The sequence below is a fragment of the Physeter macrocephalus genome, chromosome 7 (genome assembly GCF_002837175.3).
Source record: "Physeter macrocephalus isolate SW-GA chromosome 7, ASM283717v5, whole genome shotgun sequence".
Taxonomy (NCBI): domain Eukaryota; kingdom Metazoa; phylum Chordata; class Mammalia; order Artiodactyla; family Physeteridae; genus Physeter; species Physeter macrocephalus.
The window spans coordinates 97,065,189-97,091,743 of NC_041220.1; the positions used below are offsets into that span (position 1 = coordinate 97,065,189).

The window sequence follows — 26,555 nt, forward strand, 5'->3', positions numbered from 1 at the left end:
GTGTGTGTGTGTGTGAGAGAGAGAGAGAGAGAGAGAGAGAAAGAGAGAGCCAAAAGCAAGAGAAAGTGACTTCTCAATTAATATTTAATTGCTAATGTTTAATAATTAATAAATTAATAATTAAACACAAATTTCAGTATGTGACAAGTTAGAGGAGTTGTTCTTAAGGCTAATATGCAGTTACTTCTCCCAGGAATTTCACCGGTATTTAAAAAGTCTTTGATGTCTTAGTTTGTGCAACAGATAATATCAGGTTTGAGTCAGTGAAATCACCCTCAAGCTTTCACTACTGCTTGTCAAAGGATCATCTGACTCTTGTATCAAAAGGAAACTGAATAGTCAATATATCCCATGGTAGATCTAATTGTTACCCTGAACCTATAACTAGACTTTTGGAATGAAAATGACAGCAGTATGCTGCATTATCAAATTTTCAGCAAAACATACCAGAGAAAAATATTTTGTTACACGGATACATCCATAAGGTGGCAGATAACAAGTCTTAACTAAGCATTTGTGTTTTACATACATTGTAAATTTACAACAATACATCTTGATTCCTTGTCTCAGTTTCCATCATCACCTGGAACTTTTTTGGACCACTTTATCTACCATGTGTGACTTCAGAGAATTACATCTAATAACAGCCCAAGGGATAAAATATGCTGCTAAGTCAGATAAAAGATGTTTAAATAGTTATTTACTTAGTTTTAATGTGTAGATTCTTCTATTCATATATAAATCAATAGATATTTATTGTCAAACCCTCATATGCTCAGAATATTGAGTTAAGACAGAAAATGTCTCTGTCCCTCCCAGTAATACATTCTAGTGTAGAAGAGAGCCAGCAAACACTTAAGATCATTTCATATAGTGAAAAGTGCTGGAAACTTAACAAGGTGAAGGATAAAGAGTTAATGTGTCTAGGGCTGGAGGTTGAAGGAAGGTATGTGTGCTTTTTTTTTAAAAATTTTTATTGTTTTTTTTTTTCTCTTTTTCTTTGGCTGCATTGGGTCTTCGCTGCTGTGTGTGGGCTTTCTCTAGCTGCGGTGAGTGGGGGCTACTCTTCATTGTGGTGCACAGGCTTCTCATTGTGGTGGCTTCTCTTGTTGTGGAGCACGGGCTCTAGGCACGCGGGCTTCAGTAGTTGTGGCTCACGGGATCAGTAGTACTGGCTCACGGGTTCTAGAGCGCAGGCTCAGTAGTTGTGGCACACGGGCTCCGCGTGTGGCACATGTTGCTCCGCGGCATGTGGGATCATCTCGGACCAGGGCTCGAACCCGGGTCCCCTGCATTGGCAGGCGGATTCTTAACCACTGCGCCACCAGGGAAGTCCATGTGTTCTTAGAACAAGTGAATCTGAGGCCACTAGAAGAGGTAGTTTTTGTGCAGGCCAAAGGGATAAGAAGGCGGCTCTGTAAAAATCTGGAGCAACAAGAGTCAAGATAGAAGGAAAAGCACATACAGTCTTGAAGTGGGAGTGAGCTTGGCAGGAAAGAAGACAGCTCTCATGTTATGAACAGAGGATGAGAGTGGTAGGAAATAAGTTAGAAGAGGAAGCAGGAGCCTTGCTCCAAAGCAGGAGGACAAAGATATAAATAGATCAACAAACAAGAACATAGTGAGTAGGTATGAAGGGAATTAGGATGAGTCCAGCAATGCAACAGGCTCTCATAAATGTCATCTTTTTTTAATCTCCACATTCACCACATGTGGTGGATATTACTATCCTGATTCCAAAGCCAAGGCAATGAAGGACAAGATGAAGTAATTTGTTCAAGGTCTCACTGATCAGTAAAAAGGAAAGCTCAGATTCGAACCCAAGGCTTCATTCTGTTTCCACTTGCTCATGTAGCTATATTCAAACTTATCACACTTGAGTGAAGAAAAGATTCTATAAAAGCTTAATGATAGGCAGGAGGAAGCTTCTGTGGCTGCAAGAACACTGAAGGCAAGTCAGATACATTTAAGATCAGACTTAACTTGTTTAACTGAACAAAGAAAGTTTTCCAAACAAGTCTTATGTAAACCAAATGAAGAGCTGAATGGAAAACATACTGAGCGGAAATCATTTTTCTAATTGTTTTCAGAACAATTTGCTCATTCTAAAATTTCTCAGTTGCTTTAACGCTTGTGTTCAACTCAACTAATGGGATTTATAGTCTTTTAAAACACATTCCAGAATAAGCATTATTAAAACAAATAACACTTTAATATTAATTTTAACTTTAAAAGTTAAATGGAGAAGGGAGGTGATATGATTTTTTCTCCATTTGTAGATTTTCAAAAAACATTTTCCTCAGTATCTCAGAATCATTATGTAAGAGAAAGTACTATACACTGAATTGTGCACCCCTCCATTCATATGTTGAAGCTCTAACTCTCACTTGACTATATTTGGCGACAAGGCCTTTAAGGAAGTAACTGAAGTTAAATGAAGTCATAGGGTGGGGCCCTAATCCTATAGGACTGGTTTCTTATGAGAAGTGTCTTCCATGAGAGAGATGTCTCTCTCTCTCTCCCCTGCCCCCCATGGATGCATAGAGTAAAGGCTATATGAGGATACAGTGAGAAGGTGGCTGTCTGCAAGTCAAGGAGAGAGACCTTACCAGAAACCAACCCCTGCTGACATCGTTATCCTGGACTTCCAGCCTCCAGAACAGTGAGAAAGTAAGTTTGTGTTTTTTCAGCCACCCCAGTCTGTGGTATTCTGTTATGGTAGCCTTGGCAGACTAATACAGAGAAATGACAACAATACATTCAAGACTTACATTTTTAATACATAAACCATCCTGTTTCTTTCTTTTTCTAATGATTTAGAAATATAAAGTGAGAACTCAGAGAACACATGCCTAAACAACAGGTCCAGGATAGAATAAAAAGTTGACTGATTTTAATACTATATCTTCATTAACTGAGTATCTACTATGTTTCTATAATGGAAGAAAAGAATTGAATAAGTAAGACCACTGGTGACAAAATATAATCAACCCTTCTTGAACTTAATTTCCTATCTTTGATATGTACAAATATAACAAAAGATAGTGTTGAGTAAAATGGTTAATCTCTTTGAGTTTCAGTTTGCTCATCTGTAAAATGGAAATAAAGAATCATTCTACATATGAACTACAGAGGTTCAAAATTTCCATACTTCATGGGAAGAGTGCATTGACCCTGCTCTCCACCAAGAGATAGTGACAGCTGTAACTATAATAAAGTTAACTTGGGACTTTCAGATAAATAGGCTTATTTATAAATTGCTTTAGAGATTTTAACCTATTCTTAAAGCTTCTATAATTATACTTACGTAAATTATTAAATGTGGTAATATTTGAAAGACTAAAGCTTAGTAAGTGATCAAAAAATGATACCTGCTACTATAATAGCTGAAACACTCCTAGAATCAAATACTTCTTCCAGTCAGTTGCACTTCCTAGCACTTTAAATATTTACAGACTTCTCATGTGCTCAAATGAGATATCTCGTTCTCTCACAGCATACTTGTAGACATTCCTTCCCTGAAAGTATCCAAACTTTATTTTATCTTTATTATCATAATTACACAAAATATGAGAATACTTAAATAGAATGTTACGTCTCGTCTAGGTCATCAAGAAGAGATTCTTCAGATGCCATAAATATGTTAGTTGTTGAAAGACAAAAACATGAGTCAAAATTAATCAGTCTCTGCAACCTGTGGAATACCACTAATGTACTAAAATCTGTATTAAGGGATTACAATAGGTAGAGGAGAGAAAAAGAGCGGGCAGAAAGAATATTTAAAGAAATAATGGCTGATAATTCCAAAATTTTATGAAAACATGATACACACCCAAGAAGCTCCAACAAACTCCAAGTGAGATAAAATCAGAGAGGTCCAAAATACATGGGAATAAAAAAACAGACAAAATTGAAGGGAGAAATAGACAATTCATAAATAATAGTTGAAGACTTCAATACCTAATTTTCAATTATGGATAGAAAACTTAAATAGAAGATCAGTAAAGAAATAAAGGCTCAACAACACTATAAACTGATTAGATATTACAGACATGTATGGAATATTCCACCTAGCTATATAGTAGAGTACACATTCATTTTATATGCACCTGGAACATTCTCCAGGATAGACTATATGTTATACCTTAAAACACATCTCAGTACATTTAAAAGCATTGAAATCATACATAAGTATGTTCTCTTACCAAAATAGAATGAGATTAGAAATCAATAACAAAAGAAAATTTGGGAAATTCCCAAATATGTGTTAATTAAACAACATACTCCTAAATAACAATGGCTCAAAGGCAAAATACTAAGGGGATTACAAAATATTTTAGGGTGAATGGAAATGAAATAACAACACATTAAACAAAACTTATTTGATGCAACTAAAGCAGCACTTAGAAGGAAATAAATAAATGAAAAAAAACTCCCATGTTCATGGGTTGGAAGATACTCTCCAAATTGACCTATAGTTTCAAAACAATTGCTGTTGAAATACTAGCTGGTTTTTTTTTTTTTTGCAGCAATCGATAAGCTGCTACTAAAACTCATACATAAATTCAAGGGATGCAGAATTATAAAAAAAAATCTTGAAAATAAAGAACAAAATCGGAGGACTCACACTTCCCAATTTCAAAACTTACTACCAAACTACAGTAATCACTGTGTGTTTCTGACATAGGCAGAGACATAGATCAGAGGAGCATAAATAATTGTATAGAAATAAGCCCTTACATTCATTGTCAATTGGTTTTCAACAAGCTCTCAAGACAATTAAAAACTATAGTCTTTTCAACCAATGTTGCCAGGACAACTGAATATCCACATGCTAGAGAATGAAACTGCACCTCTACCTCACACCATATACATTAAAAAAATTAGCTCAAATGAAGTCAGACCTGAATGTAAGACCTAAAACTAAAGAAATCCTAGAATAAAAGACAGAAGTAAATCTTTGTGACCTTGAATTAGGCAGTGTGCTTTAGATATGACACCAAAAGCACAATTGACAAAAGCTAAACAAACTGGACTTTGTCAGTATTAAAAATGTGTCATGCTTCAAAAGTCACCTTCAAAAAAGTGAAAAGGCAACTTACGGAATGGGAGAACATATTTGCTAATCAAATATCTAATAAGGAGTCTGTAGCAAGAGTATAAAGAACTCTTACAACTCAGCAATTAAAACCCAAATAACCCAATTTAAACATAGAGTTACCATATGACCCAGCAATTTCACTCTTAAGTATACATCCAAGAGAACTGAAAACATATCTCCACATAAAATTTGTTCATAAATCTTCATAGCAAGGTTATTAAAAAATAGCTAAAAACTGGAAACAATTCAAATGTCCATTAACTAAAAAATGAATAAATAAAATGTGGTAAGTCCATATAATGGAATATTATTTGGACACAAAAAGGAATAAATACTGATACATGCTACAACATGGCTAAACATTGAACATCATGCTCACTGAAAGAAGCCAGACACAAAAGGCCACACTTTGTATGATTCCATTTATATGAAATGTCCAGAACAGGCAAATTCATATGCAGAAAGTAGATTAGCAGTTGCTAGGGGCAAACACAACTAAGGTGAGGGAAGCAAGAATGGGGAGTGAGTGGTAATGGGTCCAAGGTTTCTTTTTGGGATGATAAAACTGTTCTAAAATTAGATAGTGGTGATGACTGCACAACTCTAAGAATAAACCAAAAAACACCGAGTTGTATGCATTAAAAGCATGAATTTTACATTACGTGAATTCTGCCTCAAAAAAAGCATTTATTTTTTTAAAAAATCATTTGTAATAAAGCAACTTACCAGATCCCCAAGTCTGTGAAATAAAAAGATTCTTGCAAGCCAAAAAGTATTTGTTTATTTACTCTGATAGTTTACAGCATAAATGTAAAAGATTTCATCATAGCATGGGAAAAAATTAATTTGGATTTTCTTTCATATTAAGTTAATAGTTCTGATACCAGCTGAGGCTAATAATAACAATAATATGCAGGGAAATACTGTTAAAATGTTTTCTCTATATAAAATGATTAATTTATATTAAATTACATCTAATGGGCTAAGAGCATAAATTAATCCTATATTAATTGTTTTATTCAGCCATAGAAAAAATCTAACATACAATAGGAGACTCAAAGTGAGTAAATTTGTTTTGCATAAATTTTTTAAAACATAAAATGTGCATTTATTAATTTTTATTAACCAAGGAATCTAAGCTGAATAATGATCACCTTTGAAGAGTTAAATATAAATGAATATATATGCATATATAAATACATACGTGTGTGTATACAAATATTTTACCATGAGAAAAATAACTGAACCTGAGTCAAAATAACTGAAAATATTATCTTCCCAAGCTCACATCCAAAATAATATAAAATGAGAGATCATTAATGACGGCTTTTCATAACTCTCATTCTGAAGTAGAGTAGCTCTGCCCTCTCATGCTCTCCTCTTTGGCTCTGCCCTCCCTTCCCAACTTTCTTGCACAAATTTACAAGTCCACATATTAAAGAACTTTCTAATTCTTTGTCTCAACACTGTATACAAAAACCAAACAGCTTAAAACACAGTGGCTCAAACAACCCTACAATGGCTCAAACAACCCTACATTGGCATTTTCCCATCTTTGTCCTTTCCTCTGAAAGGACCTACCATGTGTCAGATGCTTTGAAGTCAGGTGTCGTGTAAAGGCCATGGTTTTTGGAGTAAGATCCATCTGTGTTCATATGCAAGACCTACAGCAAACTAATAGGTAAATGACCTAAAATAATTTATTCTACCATGCTGCACTTAAGTTTCTTGGACTATAAAATGGGTATAAGCATTCTTACTTCCTGGTAAGACGCTGAGATGATATAATGCACCAAGATTCTAGAGAATCAGATCCATGGGATCCTAGGAATTATATACAAACATGTATGAGCACAGGTGCATTTGAAAGGTGGGAATGGAAGAGGGTCAACACATTTTATCTGATTTTTCCAATGCGACACAGACCAAATTTAAGAAGCCCCAGGAGCTCAAAGTTTAAAAGTGGATAATATTCTTTCTTCATTAGGTATTGTGTAGGACACAAAAAAGCTATATAAGAAAACTGTCACTTAGAACAATGCCATGAGCTACAGTGATACAAGCTGTTTCTTCCCGATGTTTCTGTGGTTCTACCAGGTAGATCCCGTCATCATGTCCCCTAGGCTTCTCAGACTGAGGCTCACTTACTATTGACTCAGTGAATATAAATTAAGTTCCAGAGTCAGAAGCTGGGTTTCCACACTGAATGAAATAGGAATGGCCTTGTTCCTAAAGGAATTTATAATCTGGTAGGACTAGAAAGATGGTAAAAGTCAAGTGCAATATCATGAACAAAAGGGAGGTTGGCTGAGCACAGATCAGGGTCAGCAAACTGAAATTTTACCCTGTAGGGGGAAAGGGAATCAGGGTCAGCTTTGGGGCAAAGCGATGCTTAAGCTACGATATGAGCATAAATAGTAGAGAAGGGAGCTGGTCTCACACATTCTTCCCTAGAATAAAAAACTGGATGTGTAAAAGTCCTGAAGTTCAAACAGAGGAAGTAGTACAAAATTGAGGCCTGAAAAGGGTTTCTGTCATGCATGAGCTTGGAGTTGGGGATTACATTCTCCTGGTGGATTTACTCTATTTTTATATATTTCTTTTTAGTATATTATAGTGTAATAACTTGTTTCTATCCAACTTATTTCTCCTATAATTTGTCTGTGAGCCCCTTGAGCTAGGTGCCCTGTCATATGAATACTGCATCCCAAGCTAATCACTGAGATTGAAAAGCTGTTTAACAAGCCTTTGTTTAACAAATGAGTTTTAAAAAAATGTTAACATCACAGACTGTTTTGATGCAGGTGGAGATAAGGAACAATTGCTGATCACCACCATTCTCAGATTTCCTCTGCTTTTCTTTATCTGTAGCCCCATCTCAGCATCTGTCTGAAAAGACTTGTCCATCATAAGCACTGCCAATCAAAGTGCTTTGTTTTGCTTTTGCTTCTGGCCACAGAACAGGCCTTTCACAGTGCAGTAGATATAATCTTTGGTGTTTGGCTCTTCTCCACTATGCTAATTTTTCATTGGATATGTAGGAGCTTGAACTTTGCAAAGAAATATTTAGTTTTTCCCAGCTATGTCCATATATGGAACTAAGTCAAAAGCTTGAGAATAAGGGGCACCTCATATTCTGCTGAAATCATGCCCATTGAGCTTTGCTCAAATAAGGTGGACAAACAGAAGTTTCACATGACATCACTTGGCCTTCTGAAGATACTTTCATGCTCCTGCCAACTGAGAGTCCTAATGTTTTGCTGGCTTGTTTGGGACTAAGCTGTTGAGACTGTGAAGTCAAGTTCTCCACTACTGCCTGCCAACTAGGAATGCTGAATTAGAATAGTTGAGGGGATGGCAGGGCCAGTGAAAGGGTAGACATTATTTGGTTAAAACTGAAAAGAAGTAACAAGAGGCAGACATTTCTAGATAGTTTTTAATCCAGTTTTGTTCTTCACAACTTGAAAAACATATTTTGACCCAGATTACACTACTGGTGATTTTGTTACCATATTTAAGTATGTATGTTCATTGATTTTCTTCCATACCGGTCCCTTATTTGTTTTCCCTAAAGACAAAACTCTAACCTAAAATAACTATTAAAGGGGAAGAGCAGGCACTGGGGAATTAAATTTCAGAATCTGGAAGACAGTCTAACAGTCTGTGCTTAAAAATCCTTTCTCATCACAAAACAAGCTGCTAGCATTTTTGTAATACGTTGCATCCCTTTGAAAATCTCAGGGCAGCAATCCTGTATGTTTAGAGACAGCGGCATCCGGGGAATGAGCAGTGTACATGTGAACCAAAGTTAGACCACACAAAAGCCTGACTTTAAAAGTAATAAGATTTGGCTGATTTGAAAGGAGAGGAGATGTTCCTAGTGTAATTATCAATGTAGCCTTTTTGTAATAAGTTGCTTACAGATTCAGTGTTGAATTTTTTAGCAATATAACATCTATAACTAAAAGTGCACAAGTCCTAAGAACACAGCAAAATAAACACACCCATGTAAGAACAGCAAGGAAACAAAACACTACCAGTAAATCCCTTCTCCGTGACTCTTCTCATTTAGTTCCCTAAAGGAAAGCACAATTTTGATTCTTACTACAGCAGATTAGTTTTGTCTATTTTTAGACTAATTTATAAATAAGATTTATGGACAAGAAATCATGCAGTCTGTACCTTATTCACCTGGCATTTTTTCCTCAACATTATGTTTGTAAGAGTCTATGTTGTCGTATGTAGCCATAGTTTATTTTCATCGCATACTGTATTCATACCCAAAGTTTGAATATTCTCCAATTTATTTCTTATGTCCCATTGTTGATGAAAATTTAGGTTGTTTCCACTGGAGGTTTTAATAATACTGCTGTTATGAATATTCTGGAACACATCTTTTAAAATACAAATCTACATATTTCTGTTGAGCATCTACCTAGAAGTGGAATTGTTAGACCATACGGAATGAGTAAGTAATTGTTGGACCATAAGGAATGAGTAAGTTCAGTTTTAGCGGATATTACAAAACAGTTTTCTAAACAGGTTATGCCAATTTACACCCCAAATGGCAATTTTTGAGAGTTTCAGTAGGTCTAAAGTCCTTGTCAGCACTCGGTGTTACCAGTTTTTTGGTTTTTGATTCTAATGGCTGTATTAATGGGTGAGTAATGGTGTCTTACTGTGGCTTTAATTAGCATTGTCCTAATAAATAATGATGTTGAACATCTTTTAATGTGTTTATTGTCCATTTGCACATTCTCATTTTGAAGCGCCTGTCCAAGACTTTTGTCCCCCTTTCTTTTTTAAAATTTTTATTTTCTATTGAAGTATAGTTGATTAACAATGTTGTGTTAGTTTCGGGTGTACAGCAAAGTGATTCAGTTATACATATACATGTACCTATTCTTTTTCCCATTTAGGTTATTAAAGAATTTTGAGCAGAGCTCCCTGTGCTATACAGTAGGTCCTTGTTGGTTATCTATTTAAAATTTAGCAGTGTGTACATGTCAATCCCAGCCTCCAAATCTATCCCTCCCTCCACCCTTCTCCCCTGGTAACCATAAAGCCGTTCTCTAAGTCTGTGAGTCTGTTTCTGTTTTGTAAGTAAATTCACTTGTATCATTTTTTTTTTTTACATTCTGCATATAAGTGATAATAATATGATATTTGTCTGACTCTCATTTGTTTTCTTGGGTTATCTGTTCTTTCTTATTGATTTATAGAAGTTTAAAATATAATTATAATTTGTATAAGAATCCTTTTGTGGTTACATTTACATATATTACAAATACTCCTCTATTCTTATTTATGAAGTGGTGTCTCTGAGAAAAGTTTTTAAAATTTTAATAGAGTTCAAATTCTCATTCTTTTCATTTAAGGTTTGTGCTTTATGTGTCTCATTTTTTTAAAATGTGCCTAATCAAAGATTTTTAGAATATTCTATGACATTTTCAAGAAATATTATTGTTGGGCATTTCCTATTTCAATCTTCAATCTACCTGAAATTAATGTTGTTTTTCTTTGTAAATCCAGTTAACCTAGGACTATTTATTGAAAAGACTCATTTCCTTATGGCAAGTGAAGAAAGACTACACTATCACACAAAGGCAGAGTCAATCCAGAAGCGACACACATCACATGCTATTGTCCAGATCTAGTCACATGGCCCAACTAGCTGCAAGAACACCAAGAACAGCAAATGAAGTATCTGTGAATATTATTGTTGTTGTAATACTTGCCAAGATAATCATACTTCTATCATATGAAAACATACTTTCTGAATTATTTTACTATTCATGCACTGGAGAGAGTAAACAATAACATATTCCTTTATAACAGAGAGCCCAAATGGAGACCAATTTTTAAGAATTAACTAAAGGCAGGAATTAACTTGTCAAATTGTTGTTTTCCAAATGGAAATCACATGGAAAGTTTGATTACGGCCACCACCTACTACTTAGTACATCAATACCATCTTCCATTTGTGTTGAATTTAATAACAGTAGTCTTAATGTTTTCTTGTTGATAATCACAGATTAATTAAAAAAGAGTGAAGAAAGCCCAAACAGACATATAGACAAGTACAATGAAAATAATATGCCAGGCATGCTGCTTTGCATTCCCACACATGGGAACAATCATGGGGGAAAAAAAACCTCCAACACTACCATAAATTACTGTGATTGCAAAATAAAAGTACATGCATCATTAACAATGATGTCTCTATCTTACTCATATTTCTTAGTATAGTACAAAATAACTAACTCCCATAATGAAAATTTTATATTTTCACCTTTTTCCTAGACTTCAGAACTTTCTGAGAGTTCTAAAAAATGACTAAGATGATTCCCTTACTTCAGCAGTTCCACATAAATCTGTTTCAAAGGGAAGCAGAACATTCTTAGTAGTGGAAGAAAACTTCCTTATTTTCTTAAACTCCTAGGACACAGACTTGGAGTAATAATACTTTATTGCTTTATTAGTAATAGAGCAATGATACTGTATTACTTTATTAGTAATAAAGTAATAATTACTTTATTACTTTATTAGTAATAATTACTTCATTGCTTTGTTAGTAATAATTACTTTATTATTAAGTACTTGAATTTACATGTATATATGTATGTGTGTATTATATATACTACCTATTACATATATCATACATATATAAAATAATAGTATATATACAAATATATATAATTTGATTTATCATGTGTTACAACTATCTACACAAGTAGATTGATTACACCTTGCTTAGGAGTAGGAACAATGACTTAGTTATTTTTGTTTTGTTTTTGAATATTCATCATATCTGGCAAAGAACATGAGGAACTCAGTCCATGAAGTGACTCCCCCAGTCCCCTCCCCTTACCTGTTCAATTCAGACATCAGGGAACCGTATACAAACAAGCTCTTCTTTTTAAGGGTTATAAGGCATATTTTTGAAAAATCTTTGCAAGTTTTTCACAGTATTTTTTAAGATGAATTTTTAAATTCTATTTCTAGTCATCCAGACTCATAGAATGTTACAAATTAATGTTCAAAATTTTGAGAGACTATAGTAATGGCTTGGGGATAATAAGGATCTATTATCTAAATATAGATTTGAAGTTCTTCTGAACCTCTCCCACATTTGGCTGTAATTTTATAACTACAGAGAAATGTGCTGTTTTGTTTAAAAGTATAGGGCAGAGACAGATTTATAATGATTCTAAGTTTTATGGACAACACTTCCTCTTGTCCATTCACTCATTAAATAATGCATTTACGAATTCTTTATTGCACACATGACTGGCACCAGGTTTGTGCTAGATTCTCAAGAAATATATAAAATAACTGCTAACACCCACTGAGCAATTCTTATGTGGTAGGCACTCTGCCAAGAGCTCTTCGAAGAGCTTGCCTTATATTAACTCTCACTATCCCTATTAAGTTATTAACCTTATGCGATTCAGGGAATTCAGATGTTTGCCCAGGGTCACAAAGCTAGTGAGTGACAGAGCAGTGACTGGGATCAAGGCTGTCCTGTTCTAGAGCCAGAGTATCTCTAATCATTACACTATTCTGCCTCTACTCTCAGGATAAGCAGTTATTAAACTGGTGTTCTAAAAAACATCTGAGGTTTTAATTTAGAGGATATTTAAATCATATCTTAGAAAATTTCCTTATTAAACTTAAGAGTTTGATAAGGTAGAGTAGAAACTAGTCCTCAATTCTAAAAGAAAAAGATGTAAAATATATGATCCGACTTTGTTCATTATGATGTTTAGGTCTCATAAACTCTGCTTTTGCCTAAGAGTGGATACAGCAATAAATAATGATGCAACTGACAAATTGTGAAGGTTTTAAAACTTAAGGATACACTGTTCAAGCCCACATTTGGACACTGTTATGGACAAACAATCTTTATTGGAGAAAAATTAAAGTTTGTGTGGTCCAAAGAATAAATCTAAACTCCACAACTGTGGTTTTTTTTAAAAAAAAAAAAACAACATCATTGACTTGTCTTCAACTTCTGCATTGGATGACTAACACTTACCAAAATAGCAAAGAGCTCTAGCACTGCAAATTAAAATTTCATATAAGCTTTGTACCTGCAAAACACCCTGACTTTGAGAAGGCTCTGTGAATGAAACGCTTTGCTAACAGCATCCTATCTGTATTAAAACCACAGCACTCTCTTACCTAATAAAGTCCTTCTTTCTTTGCTAATTAAGACAGTACCAAAGAAATAAATAGATAAATAAAGTTACTTATTCAGTCATGAGTACTGAATGTTCCCAGTAGGCAGTCTTTTCACAATTCAATTTCCCCAATGGGACTAGAAGAGGAAATGAAACAACAAATTGTACTCCTGATGAACTAAGCAGAAGCCGCTATTCTAAAGGGAGTCCTGCTAGGCCAATTAGCTCATCATGTTAACAGCGGAGTAATCCAGAAACCAATGCCCCAACAGCAAAGGTTCGAAAACGCAAAGCTCAATGGCCTCTTGGAACACTGTCTCCAGTGGAAACCCCTGGAAATTGTTGAGTGGCTTGCCAATGGTATTTTAATATATGATACAAAGCAAAGATTCATGTTAAGTCAAAATAGGAGCATTATTGCATCATTGCATATCTACATTAATATACTTAACCATTTATACATATTTTTCATTAAGTGGCACTTACTTGTATTTCCTGAGTCAACTTAAGCAAAAATGGCACAGAATAGCAATATTTTAAATTACTGTGGTTTCCCCAGTTTTCCAGGTGTATATTGTTTAACTCCCAAAGATAAAATATAGCTAGGCTTCAATTTAACAAGTTCAACTATTTAAAAAATGTATATGTGTACAAAACAACATATTTTAGAATTAAATGGAATTTAGTGTGAACAATTATTAAATACATTATTATAATTAAAATAAGATAGATACATCTCTTAAGAAATTTGGGAATTTTATATGAATGAATATTTTTGTAATATCAATATCATCTTACAGTTATAGACTACAGCTTACAGAGTACTTCTACTTGTATTACCTTTTTCAGTATCTCAATATTTTGTTGTTTTAAAACTAAAAAAGAGTATCTCTAAGTCAAATCCTTCACCACTTTATGTTCTCTTACAATTTTTCCACATTTAAATCTTTATTTAAAAAACATACTAACATCTTTTCATGTAGGTGTTTAATTTTTTTTTATCAAGACTGTGAAAATGGATCAGTGCTACTGTCCTTATTTTACCTAAAGGAACTGAGGAACTGTGATGAGAAATGGTATTTATTGATGATTGGCAAAGCCTGAGTAAACCTTCAACCTCTCAGTTCCAGAATCCTACTTGCACTTGAGGTATATTAACCCAGTAATGGATAAACCAGCATGTGCTGAATGGATGCTCAAGATGAAATGTGTAGGGTAGAAAGTATGGAAGTATGAGGTGAAAGTAATCAGGTGGGCAATGAATTTGCTAAAACTAACAACCACATTATTAATTGTAAACAAATAGTTTTTTCCTCAGTATAACAATAATGCTAACTTACTTTTATTTTTTTATTAGATATGTAGTATATACTCAGTGTATAAACTGAATACTGATAACTAAAAACGTACTATATAACAACAATAAAAACCAATGAATAAACATGAAATATTTCAGTACGAGTTTTTCAATGAGAAACAGAATTAGTATTGTTTTCATATCTTTGCTCTTATTCCAACTAACAAATATAGTTAGTTATATTGTGATACATTACATATACAACAAATAATTCAAGTTTTACACAGATAATTTAACTCTAGTTTTCACTTCTGACTTAAGCAATCCAGTTTTCTTAGGTGCAGTGCAAACAACTTGGTAATAGTGTTGGGGGCAGATTTAAGCCTTGGGAGCCTTATGAGACTCTGATTTGAATTTTAGGTTCCACATCTTCCCAGCCATGTGAGTCTAAGCATTTTATTTATTTATGGTACCCGTCCTTCAAGGCCCATCTCCCTGTTTCTCCCTTTTATCCTCTCAGTTACCTCCAGGAGCTCTGTTGTTTCTCTGTCGTTCAGGACTCAGTGTTCCCCAGCTTCCCACTTCTCCCTCTTTTCCCTCCAGAGTAAAAATGAGGTACATACTCTAAGATGACCAATCAAATGAAAAAAGAGTAAAACATTATAAAATAAAATTTTGTTTAAGTTAAAAATAAATCTAAGCACATTCTGGACAGAGAGATACACATGTAACCGAGCAAGAAGTCATGTGCCCGTGGTGCAAAAAGCCAAACTCTGACAGCAGGCATTTGCGGCAAAGTAAGGATTTATTTGCAGGGCATCAAGCAAAGGAGTGGGAGACAAGTCTCAGATCCACTTCATCTTGGTCTTTGAGTTAGGAATGTTTTAAGGGGAAGAACAAAGGAACTAGGATTAATCATTGCCTTGTGACATTTCTTAATCATGGTTTCAGGAATCAGGATGTCTCCTATTTATAATTCTCTGTCCAGGTAGTCCATGGCTTGGGGATCTGTGGGCTCATCTTGTCCTGGAGAAACAACCTGAGTTTGTAAGTTAATGATGATGTAGCACAATGTAATGATGATGTAGCAATTTTAATACATTGATGATGTTATCAACAATAGCCAACTCTGGTTGATAAGTGTTCAGTTAGCATAGGATTGAGGCCAGAGGGGACAAGAAAGGGATTGAGGTCAGAGGAGACAAGCAAGGGAATAAAGTTTTGGATAGAGAGATTAATCATAAACTCAGTAAGGGAACTCGGTTTTAGGGGGACTCGGTTTCACACATAAACAAACACATAAATAAATGACGTGTGATGGACCTGGGAGCAAGTGTCACCTTCCCGGGGAACAGGCCAAAGTTAGCAATAAGGGTAGGTCAGGCCCAGCAGAACCTGGGCAGTGGGGAGTGGGGGGAGACTGTGCCCTGGAGGGCCCCTGCACTTGAGCTAATGGCGGGTTATAAGACCGACTTCCTACACATGCAACTGAGCATGTGCAGGCCATGCAACAGGCACCAGGCCCTAGGGGGCCACATAGGTTCCAGTAATGGACCTGTGACTCCTTGGTCCTCATGCCAGAGAAACCCACATCCTCACCGAGGTCCAGGCCCAACACAGAGGTAGACTGGAAGTCCCCCTCCACTGGAAAAGAAAGATCCACGTCCAATCTCAGAATATTCTGTTGGCTCTACCCTCAAAATATATCCAGAAACAACACCACTTCTCACCATCCTCATTGCTGTCACTCTGACTCAGTTCACCATCATCTTTTGCCTGGATTTTTGCAGTAGCCTCCAGTGGTAGGCAGAATATTGGCCCTCCAAAGATGCCCACATTCTATAGAATGTCACCTTAAGTGGAAAAATGGGCTTTGCAAAAGAATTAAATTAAGAATCTTGAGATGGGGAGATTATCCTGGTGGGCCCAATGTAGTCACAAGAAGAAAGCAGGAGAGTCAGAGTCTGAGAGAGACTGGAAGATGCTACCTTTCTGGCTTTGAAGCCAGAAAGGGGCCACAAGCCAAGGAATGCAGGTGGCTTCTAGAAACTGGAAGAGGCGTGGGAATGGATTCTCCTCAAGAGCCTCCAAAAGGAACATACCCTGCCAACAACTTGATCTCAGTCCATTGAGAACCATACCACACCCCTGACCTCCAACACTGAAAGATAATAAACTTATATTGTTTTAATCCAAAAAAAAAAAACACTAATCACCTTCTAAAATACCATTAAGAGCCCAATGGTAAAAGAATAATTCATTTTTAAAAACTAATATTTATTAAATATGATACTTTAGGCATTGGATAAGTGTTTTACATGCATTAACTTGTTCGGTGTTCATTACCAACCTGTGAGATGGGTATTATTAGTGTTCCACTTTTAGATGAAAAATTGGGAGCTTAAATAACCTGGTCAAAGACCCACAGTTAGAGATCAAATGCAGACAACAAAACTCCATTCATAACCTCTCCATTATATCAGATGGGAGAACAAAGTTTAGGCTTGAGGCTAAAAGGGATCTTTTACCTCCCACTCTAATCTAGATCTTGGAACAGCACCCCCAGGTACGCCTGCAGAGATATCACAGAGCTGGCTGTGAAGGGAACCCACACCTCTAGCCGCATGGATGAGGGCACAGGTTTGCTGGATGGAATGGGTTAGAGTCAGCAGGCAGAGAGAAGGTTTTCCTAGCTGACATGCATTCCCTTTCAGCTCTGCCCCTCCCCCAGAAACATGATGTGTGAGAGCGTTCACCCAACAGGAGGGCAAGCAAATGGAGGAGAAAGCCAGAAAGCGGGTGGTCACAAAGGAATGAGCCAGATTGGCTCTGGCTTTTGAGGTACAAAGTTCTGGCTTGCCAGCAAAACTTGTTCCAACAAATGTCTAGCTCTGACCAACATGATTAACTAGAGTTCTTCCCAAGAATTGGATGGAGAGACAATGTTCTTTCGACACAGTGTCTTTGTGGTGATAGAGGCATGATGAGATGGGAGAATCCTTCATCCTTTTTACCAACCACTCTGTCTACTTTCTTCCTTTTTTTCAGGCATTTCTGACTTCAATTCCATCCTTATTCAGAAGATGATAATGGATGAAGATAATGATGAAAAAGATGAAGCCCATCAAGCTTGGATTCAGTGGTTCATCTCTGCAGCCATATCCTCACCAATAACCTAAGCTCACTTGTGTTTTGGGGCTTTTATTGCACCTGCCCTAAAATCCCCAACCCTGAATGAATCCAACTGCCTATCTTCTCTGTACACGCATCTTAGTTGCTGAGTGCTCATGGAACAATCTCAGAGTTGGCTAACATCCATATAAAATATATGGTCACCACCTTTGAGAAGAATTTACCAGCACATGGCAATTCACGTGTTTGGTCAGCTCTCATTCTCTCATTCTCCTGTTCTGAAAATCTCAACTGTTCTCCAACCCCCATTCCCCATTCTACTGGCCTTCCTCACACTTTATGGAAGCTACTGCCTTCTATTCACCAAGGAAATGGAGAGGTGTTAAACAGAAACTCCCTTGATGTCCAACATCTGAGTCTATGAACCAACCTGCTTCTGCATGGCACCTTTTTCTTTACCTGTGTTCTGCATCCATCTTACCTTCATCTTACCTTCAGCTACTGCCTTCTATTCACCAAGGAAATGGAGAGGTGTTAAACAGAAACTCCCTTGATGTCCAACATCTGAGTCTATGAACCAACCTGCTTCTGCATGGCACCTTTTTCTTTACCTGTGTTCTGCATCCATCTTACCTTCCCAGGACCCTGGAGATGTCTATTACAAACTTTCTTCCCCATCTTTAGTCATTCTCTCCATACTGACTCCTGGCCTAAGTGGGCAAATCTTACTTCCCTTCTTACAACAAAAACAAAAACAAATGCTCTCTCAATTCCATTTCGTCTTTTGGACAATCACATTTTTTCCAAACTCAAATATCCAACAAGACATTTACTCTTTATTTCCTCACTTCCTGCTTATTCTAATATTTCTTCCACTCTCACTATTGTACCTAATGTGTTCTCACTACAGTTGTTTTGGCCTCAATATCTACTTTACTAAACCTAATGAAACACTCTTAGCTCTCATTTTATTTAACCTAACATTATTCTACCCTGTGGGCCCATTCCCTCCTTTTTCAAAACTCTCTTTCCTAGATATCTAGGATATCCTAGATATCACATTCCCTTTTTCTTCTCTAGCTTCCTTTCTTAAGTAGTTCCTCCTTCTTTAACTGATCATTAAATGCTGGCTTTTTTTCAGGCTCTAGTTGCTCCAAGGTGCTCCTCTTTGTTATTCTATATTCTTTCCTCCATTATAACATGATTTACTTCCATATCTTCAACTTCCATCTCTATGTCTATGACTTGTAGATTTATATTGCAATTGAGAGCTTTCTTCTGCACTCCAGACCATATACTCATCTCAACATTGCATTTGTTCCACAGTAGTCCAGACCCTAATTCGAAAAGAAAAAAATACTACTTCAATGCTAAACTTATAAACTTCCCCATATCCAAACCTGTACCTCGTCCTATATTCCACACCTCATACACTCAAACCAGAAATATGGGAACCATAGTACACTCATCTCTTTTCCTATCCATCAACTGCCAAGTTTTACAAATTGTCTCTTCTAAAGATTCTAAAATTATCTACTTTTCTTCATTCCAAGAGTCATCCTTCCAGGCCGAGATGCAATAATCTCTCTCCTGCATTACTAAATTGCCTCCTATCTGCTCTCTCCACATCTTCCATTCAATTAATCTTCCCCATAGTAGTCAGTCATCATCAAAATAAGATTTATAGGATTTATAGGTATGCTTATTAAATCAAATGCATACAGTTCAAAGGTATAGAACATTAAAGTGAACCCCTTCATTAAAAATATAACCTTAGGGCTTCCCTGGCGGCGCAGTGGTTGAGAGTCTGCCTGCCGATGCAGGGGACGCGGGTTCGTAAAAAAATATATATATATATATATATACATATATATATATATATATATATATATAAAACACCTTAGTAATTTCACTTTCATGCTAGTAAGGAAACAAAAACACAAACAAAAAGACTTAGGGTCCATCAAGTCACTATCTTTTTTTTTTTTTTCTAGGTCCCAGGCTTCTTTATTTAAGAACAAAGTGATGAGTGATGTGGAGATTAAAATCAAGAGCATCACTGAACTTCACCTTCCCTCCAACCAGTTCCCCCAAACTCCCTGCCCCCACACCCTGTGTGCTCGCAATTCCTTTCTAGGTGAATGAAGAACTTAATCCCAAAGCCCTGGTACGAACCCCAGGGTTCGCTCCCTAGCTGTCCCCCTTCCTCTGTCCCCATTCCTGGGAAGGGCAGACACCTCCGTTGGAATGCATGGGGGAGCCCCAGAGTGGTGACAGACACCGAGGGAAAGGCCTCAGCCTCAGGAAATGGGACCGAGGAGTACAGCGTAGTGAAATGAGGACCCCCATAGCCTGGGGTACCAAAATGGGGCCCTGGCGCCAGAGGAAAGGATACTGGTCCCCCTGAGAAAGGAGACCCAGCAGCCTCAAAATCCTCTCGCTGCGAAGAGTCACTGCTTGATCGTTTGCCCTTCTGGTGACGGTTGCAGAATCACAATCGGACCACATCCTTCTCAAGCCCGAGCTGCTGAGCCATGTGGCTGATCTGCTGTAGGATGGGCTTTGGTCACTGCAGGAACATGCTCTCCAGGTCGCCTCTCACTCAGTTCTCAATACTCGTCTGCTTTCTCTTTCGGGCCTGCATGACGGTCTCTGCCTTGCATACCTCCTGCAGATTCTTGTTGTTGTCAGCTTCCTCCACTCACTTCTGCAGCAGGGTATGCAGCTTACACATGTTCTTGAAACTGAGCTGCAAAGCCTCAAAATGGCAGATGGTTGCTTGGCTGAACACCTTCCCAAAGAGAACCCCCAGGATGAGCCCCACATCAGCCTGGGTATATCCCAGGGGGATCCTCTTCTGCTTTAGGAGCTTGGCAAATTGTTCGAGGTCTTTCTGAAGAGCTTTGATGTCCTGGGACTCCTCGGGGTTCAGCCAAGTCACTATCTTTAACAGGATCTCTGAGTTCTAGGAGTTCTGGCTTCTCTTTCAGTCCCAAGCATCACATCACACCTGTATTTCTCTACAGTCAGTACACATGTCATGTAAACTCCCATACCCCATGCTTTCTACCTGGTACTTTTCCTCCTCAGGTAGCTAAAGTTTTCATTCTTTGATCTCAGGTTATAATAGCACTTCAGTTAGGGTGGCTTTTGCAACCCAGTACCAGGAGAGATGCCCTCTTTTATAGTCTAATATTACTATAACTTTTTCTTTGTAGTACCAATACTTATTTGTTTGATGTAACTCTTGCCCTCCAGTGTATAAGCTGCCTCAAGGCAATAACTGCACCTGTCTTAAGCATTAAAATCATAGTATAGGGACTTCCCTGGTGGCGCAGTGGTTAAGAATCCACCTGCCAATGCAAGGGACATGGGTTCGATCCCCAGTCCAGGAAGACCCCACATGCCACGGAGCAACTAAGCCCATGTGCCACAACTACTGAGCCTGCGTTCTAGAGCCCACGAGCCACAACTACTGAGCCTGTTTGCCACAACTACTGAAGGCCGTGTGCCTAGAGCCCATGTTCCACAACAAGAGAAGCCACCGCAATGAGAAGTCCGTGCACCGCAACAAAGAGTAGCCCCCGCTCGCTGCAACTAAGAGAAAGCCTGAGCCCAGCAACAAAGACCCAACGCAGGAAAGAATAAAAAAATAAATTATTTTTAAAAATCATAGTATAATATTTGATACATATTAAGATACACAAGGAACACTGATTAACTGAGTCCCTAGAAAGAAGAGTAGGGAAAAGATTAAATTCAAGTAATGGTAACTGTCAACATACTGTGTGAGACACATTTTGTATAGGTTTTAAATAGGAACTAATATACCCTTAACTCTATCATCAATTTAACTATTTCATTTGGTAGAACAGTTCTATCTTCTACACCTAAGTCTGAGCTACCTATCATGAGAATAGTACTATGTAAGGACAAAATGTCATTCCTGGTGATATTCATATAATGGCATGCACACTGAAAAGAGCTGTGTATAGATGCAAATGAATTATGACGCTAGCAAACAATTGCAGGACACTTAATATGTTCAATTACTGTTCTGATCATTCTACATATATTAATCTAATCAAAACTCACAACTTCCTGTGATGTACATACCACTATTAACCCCTTTTATAGATGCAAAAACTGAGGGTCAGAGAGTTTAGTAATTTGCCTAGGGTCACTCAGTTCTTAAATGGCAAAACCAGGATTTAAACTCAGACTGTCTTATCAGGCTTCAGATTTAAAGACTATGGTGTGGGCACCCTCGTTATAATATTAACTCAATTAATATTATTCTATAATTTGAAGAGAATATTTTTCTTAAACCAAATAGCATAGTATTGAAAACTTATATTCTGCTACTGACTTCTGTACTTTTAAAATTCAGCCACAGTATAAAAAGAATAAAGTTTAACTTCCCCATTAATGAAATACTGGATATACAGAACACATTTCTTTTAATTTTTTACCATGTTGAATATTTTTCATACTAGTCAGCTTAACATTAAGCTGCTTATTATTTTTTACGAGATTGTACATATGCCAGAAAGTATATTTGTTATCCCAAAATTAATCTTTAATTTAATACTATATATTTTGATTCAATGATAATCTTATGTATTTACCATGGGTAAAATTTTCAATTAATTTAAAATATAGCTAAATCAATTTATAATAACATTAGCCAAAGGATGGATATTACTGATTGAGCTAAATATAAATAGAATTGAAATATATCCCAGATGTTATACTGAATATAATGAAATATACTTGGTTTCAGGATTTCTGGAAATAATAATTGATAATTGACAAAGGAATCCACAGACTACCAGAATGGAATATACGTATAAACAGCAAAACTGAAACCTAAAATCAGTATACAAATGTATAGCATGTTATTTATATTAGAAACTGAAAAACAAAAAAACAGTACATGCTTGGATAAAACAAAATCAGAGAATATTGTATGACAACAACATAATAAAGTCCCCTGCGGAACAGATGATAAAAGATCGCCCAACTTAAAGTACACAAAGCATCTCCAAAAATTCTGGCCATAATGCTACTTCTACCTTCTTGATTCTCCACGGTATTTTCAAATACTAAATTCTCTGTTCTCCTTTGCAAAGTCCAAATTCTGGAACCATTTGTACGTACCATCTGCCTCTCCTTCTTTATGTCCCATAACTCTTTTTTTTTTTAACATCTTTATTGGAGTATAATTGCTTTACAATGTTATGTTAGTTTCTGCTGTATAACAAAGTGAATCAGCTATACGTATACATATATCCCCATATCCCCTCCCTCTTTCGTCTCCCTCCCAGCCTCCCTATCCCACCGCTCTAGGTGGGATAGGGAGCACCGAGGTCATCTCCCTGAGCTAGGCAGCTGATTCTCACTAGCTATCTATTTTACATTTGGTAGAGTATATATGTCAATGCTACTCTCCTACTTCATCCAAGCTTACCCCTCCCCCTCCTCGTGTGCTCAAGTCCATTCTCTACGTCTGCGTTATTATTCCTCTCCTGCCCTTAGATTCTTCAGAACCATTTATTTTTTTTTTAAGATTCTATATATGCGTTAGCATATGGTATTTGTTTATTTTCTTTCTGACGTACTTCACTCTTGTATGACAGACTCTAGGTCCATCCACCTCACTATAAATAACGCAATTTTGTTTCCTTACATGGCTGAGTAATATGCCATTGTATATATGTGCCATGTCTTCTTTATCCATTCATCTGTCGATGGACACTTACATTGCTTCCATGTCCTGGCTACTGTAAATAGTGCTGCAGTGAACATTGTGGTACTTGACTCTTTTCGAATTATGGTTTTCTCAGGGATTATGCGCAGTACTGGGATTGCTGGGTCGTATGGTAGTTCTATTTTTACTTTTTTAAGGAACCTCCATACTGTTCTCCATAGTGGCTGTACCAATTTATATTCCCACCAACAGTGCAAGAGGATTCCCTTTTCTCGAAACCCTCTCCAGCATTTATTGTTTGTAGATTCTTTTAATGTTATATGATTTTTTATATTAATATAACTGTACTACATTTACGTTTAGATAACTGTTTATCTCAGTTATTTAATGCATTTTTAAAACAACTTTATTGGAGTATAATTGCTTTACAATGTTATGTTACTTACTGCTTTATAACAAAGTGAATAAGCTATACATACACATATATCCCCATATCTACTCCCTCTCGCGTCTCCCTCTCACCCTCTCTACCCAACCCCTCTAGGTGGTAACAAAGCACCGAGCTGATCTCTCTGTGCTATGTGGCTGCTTCTCACTAGCTATCTATTTTACATTTGGTACTGTATATAAGTCCATGACACTCTCTCACTTTGTCCCAGCTTACCCTTCCCCCTCCCTGTGTCAAGCCCATTCTCTACGTCTGCGTCTTTACTCCTGTCCTGCCCTTAGGTTCTTCAGACCATTTTTTTTTTTTAAGATTCCATATATGTGTGTTAGCATACAGTATTTGTTTGTCTCTTTCTGACTTACTTCACTCTGTATGACAGACTCTAGGTCCATCCACCTCACTACAAATAACTCAATTTCATTTCTTTTTGTGGCTGAGTAATATTCCATTATATATATGTGCCACATCTTCTTTATCCATTCTTCTGTTGATGGACACTTAGATAGATTCCATGTCCTGGCTATTGTAAATAGAGCTGCAATGAACACTGTGGTTCATGACTTTTTTGAATTATGGTTTTCTCAGGGTATATTCCCAGTAGTGGGACTGCTGGGTCATATCGTAGTTCTGTTTTTAGTTTTTTCAGGAAGGTCCATACTGTTATCCATAGTGGCTGTATCAATTTACATTCCCACCAACAGGGCAAGAGGGTTCCCTTTTCTCCACACCCTCTCCAGCATTTATTGTTTGTAGATTTTCTTGATGATAGCCATTCTGACTGGTGTGAGGTGATACCTCACTGTAGTTCTGATTTGCATTTGTTTAATGATTAGTGATGTTGAGCATTCTTTCATGTGTTTGTTGGCAACCTGTATATCTTCTTTGGAGGAATGTCGATTTAGGTCTTCTGCCCATTTTTGGATTGGGTTGTTTCTTTTTTTGATACTGAGCTGCATGAGCTGCTTGTAAATTTTGGAGATTAATCCTCTGTCAGTTGCTTCATTTGCAAATATTTTCTCCCATTCTGAGGGTTGTCTTTTGGTCTTGTTTATGGTTTCCTTTGCTGTGCAAAAGCTTTTAAGTTTCATTCGGCCCCATTTTTAAAATTTTGTTTTTATTTCCATTTCTCTAGGAGGGGGGTCAAAATGGCTCTTCCTGTGATTTATGTCATAGAGGGTTCTGCCTATGTTTTCCTCTAAGAGTTTTATAGTGTCTGGCCTTACATTTAGGTCTTTAATCCATTTTGAGTTTATTTTTGTGTATGGTGTTAGGGAGTGTTCTAATTTCATTCTTTTACATGTAGTTGTCTAGTTTTCCCAGCACAACTTTTTGAAGAGGTTGTCTGTTCTCAATTATATATTCTTGTCTCTTTTATCAAAAATAAGGTGACCATATATGCATGGGTTTATCTCTGGACTTTCTATCCTGTTCCATTGATCTATATTTCTGTTTTTGTGCCAGTACCATACTGTCTTGATTACTGTAGCTTTGTAGTATAGTCTGAAGTCAGGGAGTCTGATTCCTGCAGCTCTGCTTTTCTTTCTCAAGATTGCTTTGGCTATTGAGGGTCTTTTGTATTTCCATACAAATTGTGAAATTTTTTGTTCTAGTTCTGTGAAAAATGCCATTGGTAGTTTGCTAGGGATTGCATTGAATCTGGAGATTGCTCTGGGTAGTATATTGATTTTCATAATGTTGATTCTTCCAATCCAAGAACATGGTATACCTCTCCATCTGTTTGTATCATCTTTAATTTCTTTCATCAGTGTCTTATAGTTTTCTGCATACAGGTCTTTTGTCTCCTTAGGTAGGTTCATTCCTAGGTATTTTATTCTTTTTTTGGAATGGGAGTGCTTCCTTAATTTCTCTTTCAGATTTTTCATCATTATTGTATAGGAATGCAAGAGATTTCTGTGCATTAATTTTCTATCCTGCTACTTTACCAAATTCATTGATTAGCTCCAGTAGTTTTCTGGTACCATCTTTAGGATTCTCTATGTATAGTATCATGTCATCTGCAAACAGTGACAGTTTTACTTCTTCTTTCCCGATTTGGATTCCTTTTATCTCTTTTTCTTCTCTGATTGCTATGGTTAAAACTTCCAAAACTATGTTGAATAATAGTGGTGAGAGTGGGCAACCTTGTCTCTCTCCTGATCTTAATGGAAATGGTTTCAGTTTTTCAGCATTGAGAATGATGTTGGCTGTGGGTTTGCCATATAGGGCCTTTATTATGTTGAGGTAATCCCCTTTATGCCTATTTTTGGGAGGGTTTTTATCATAAATGGGTGTTGAATTTTGTCGAAAGCTTTTTCTGCATCTATTAAGATGATCATATAGTTTTTCTCCTCCAGTTTGTTAATATGGTGTATCACATTGATTGATTTGCATATATTGAAGAATCCTTGCATTCCTGGGATAAACGCCACTTGATCATGGTGTATGATCCTTTTAATGTGCTGTTGGATTCTGTTTGCTAGTATTTTGTTGAGGATTTTTGCATCTATGTTCTTCAGTGACATTGGCCTGTAGTTTCCTTTCTTTGTGACATCTTTGTCTGGTTTTGGTATCAGAGTGACGGTGGCCTCGTAGAATGAGTTTGGGAATGTTCCTCCCTCTGCTATATTTTGGAAGAGTTTGAGAAGGATAGGTGTTAGCTCTTCTCTAAATGTTTGACAGAATTT

General features: G+C 36.7%; 1 protein-coding gene and 1 pseudogene across 2 annotated transcripts in view; both read right to left on the reverse strand.

Moving 5' to 3' along the window:
- Positions 1–26,555, reverse strand: part of SLIT2 (slit guidance ligand 2) — a 402,412-nt gene that overhangs the window by 203,672 nt on the left and 172,185 nt on the right. The window lies entirely within an intron of this gene.
- LOC102981033 (POU domain, class 5, transcription factor 1-like) lies at positions 19,879–20,644 on the reverse strand (annotated as a pseudogene).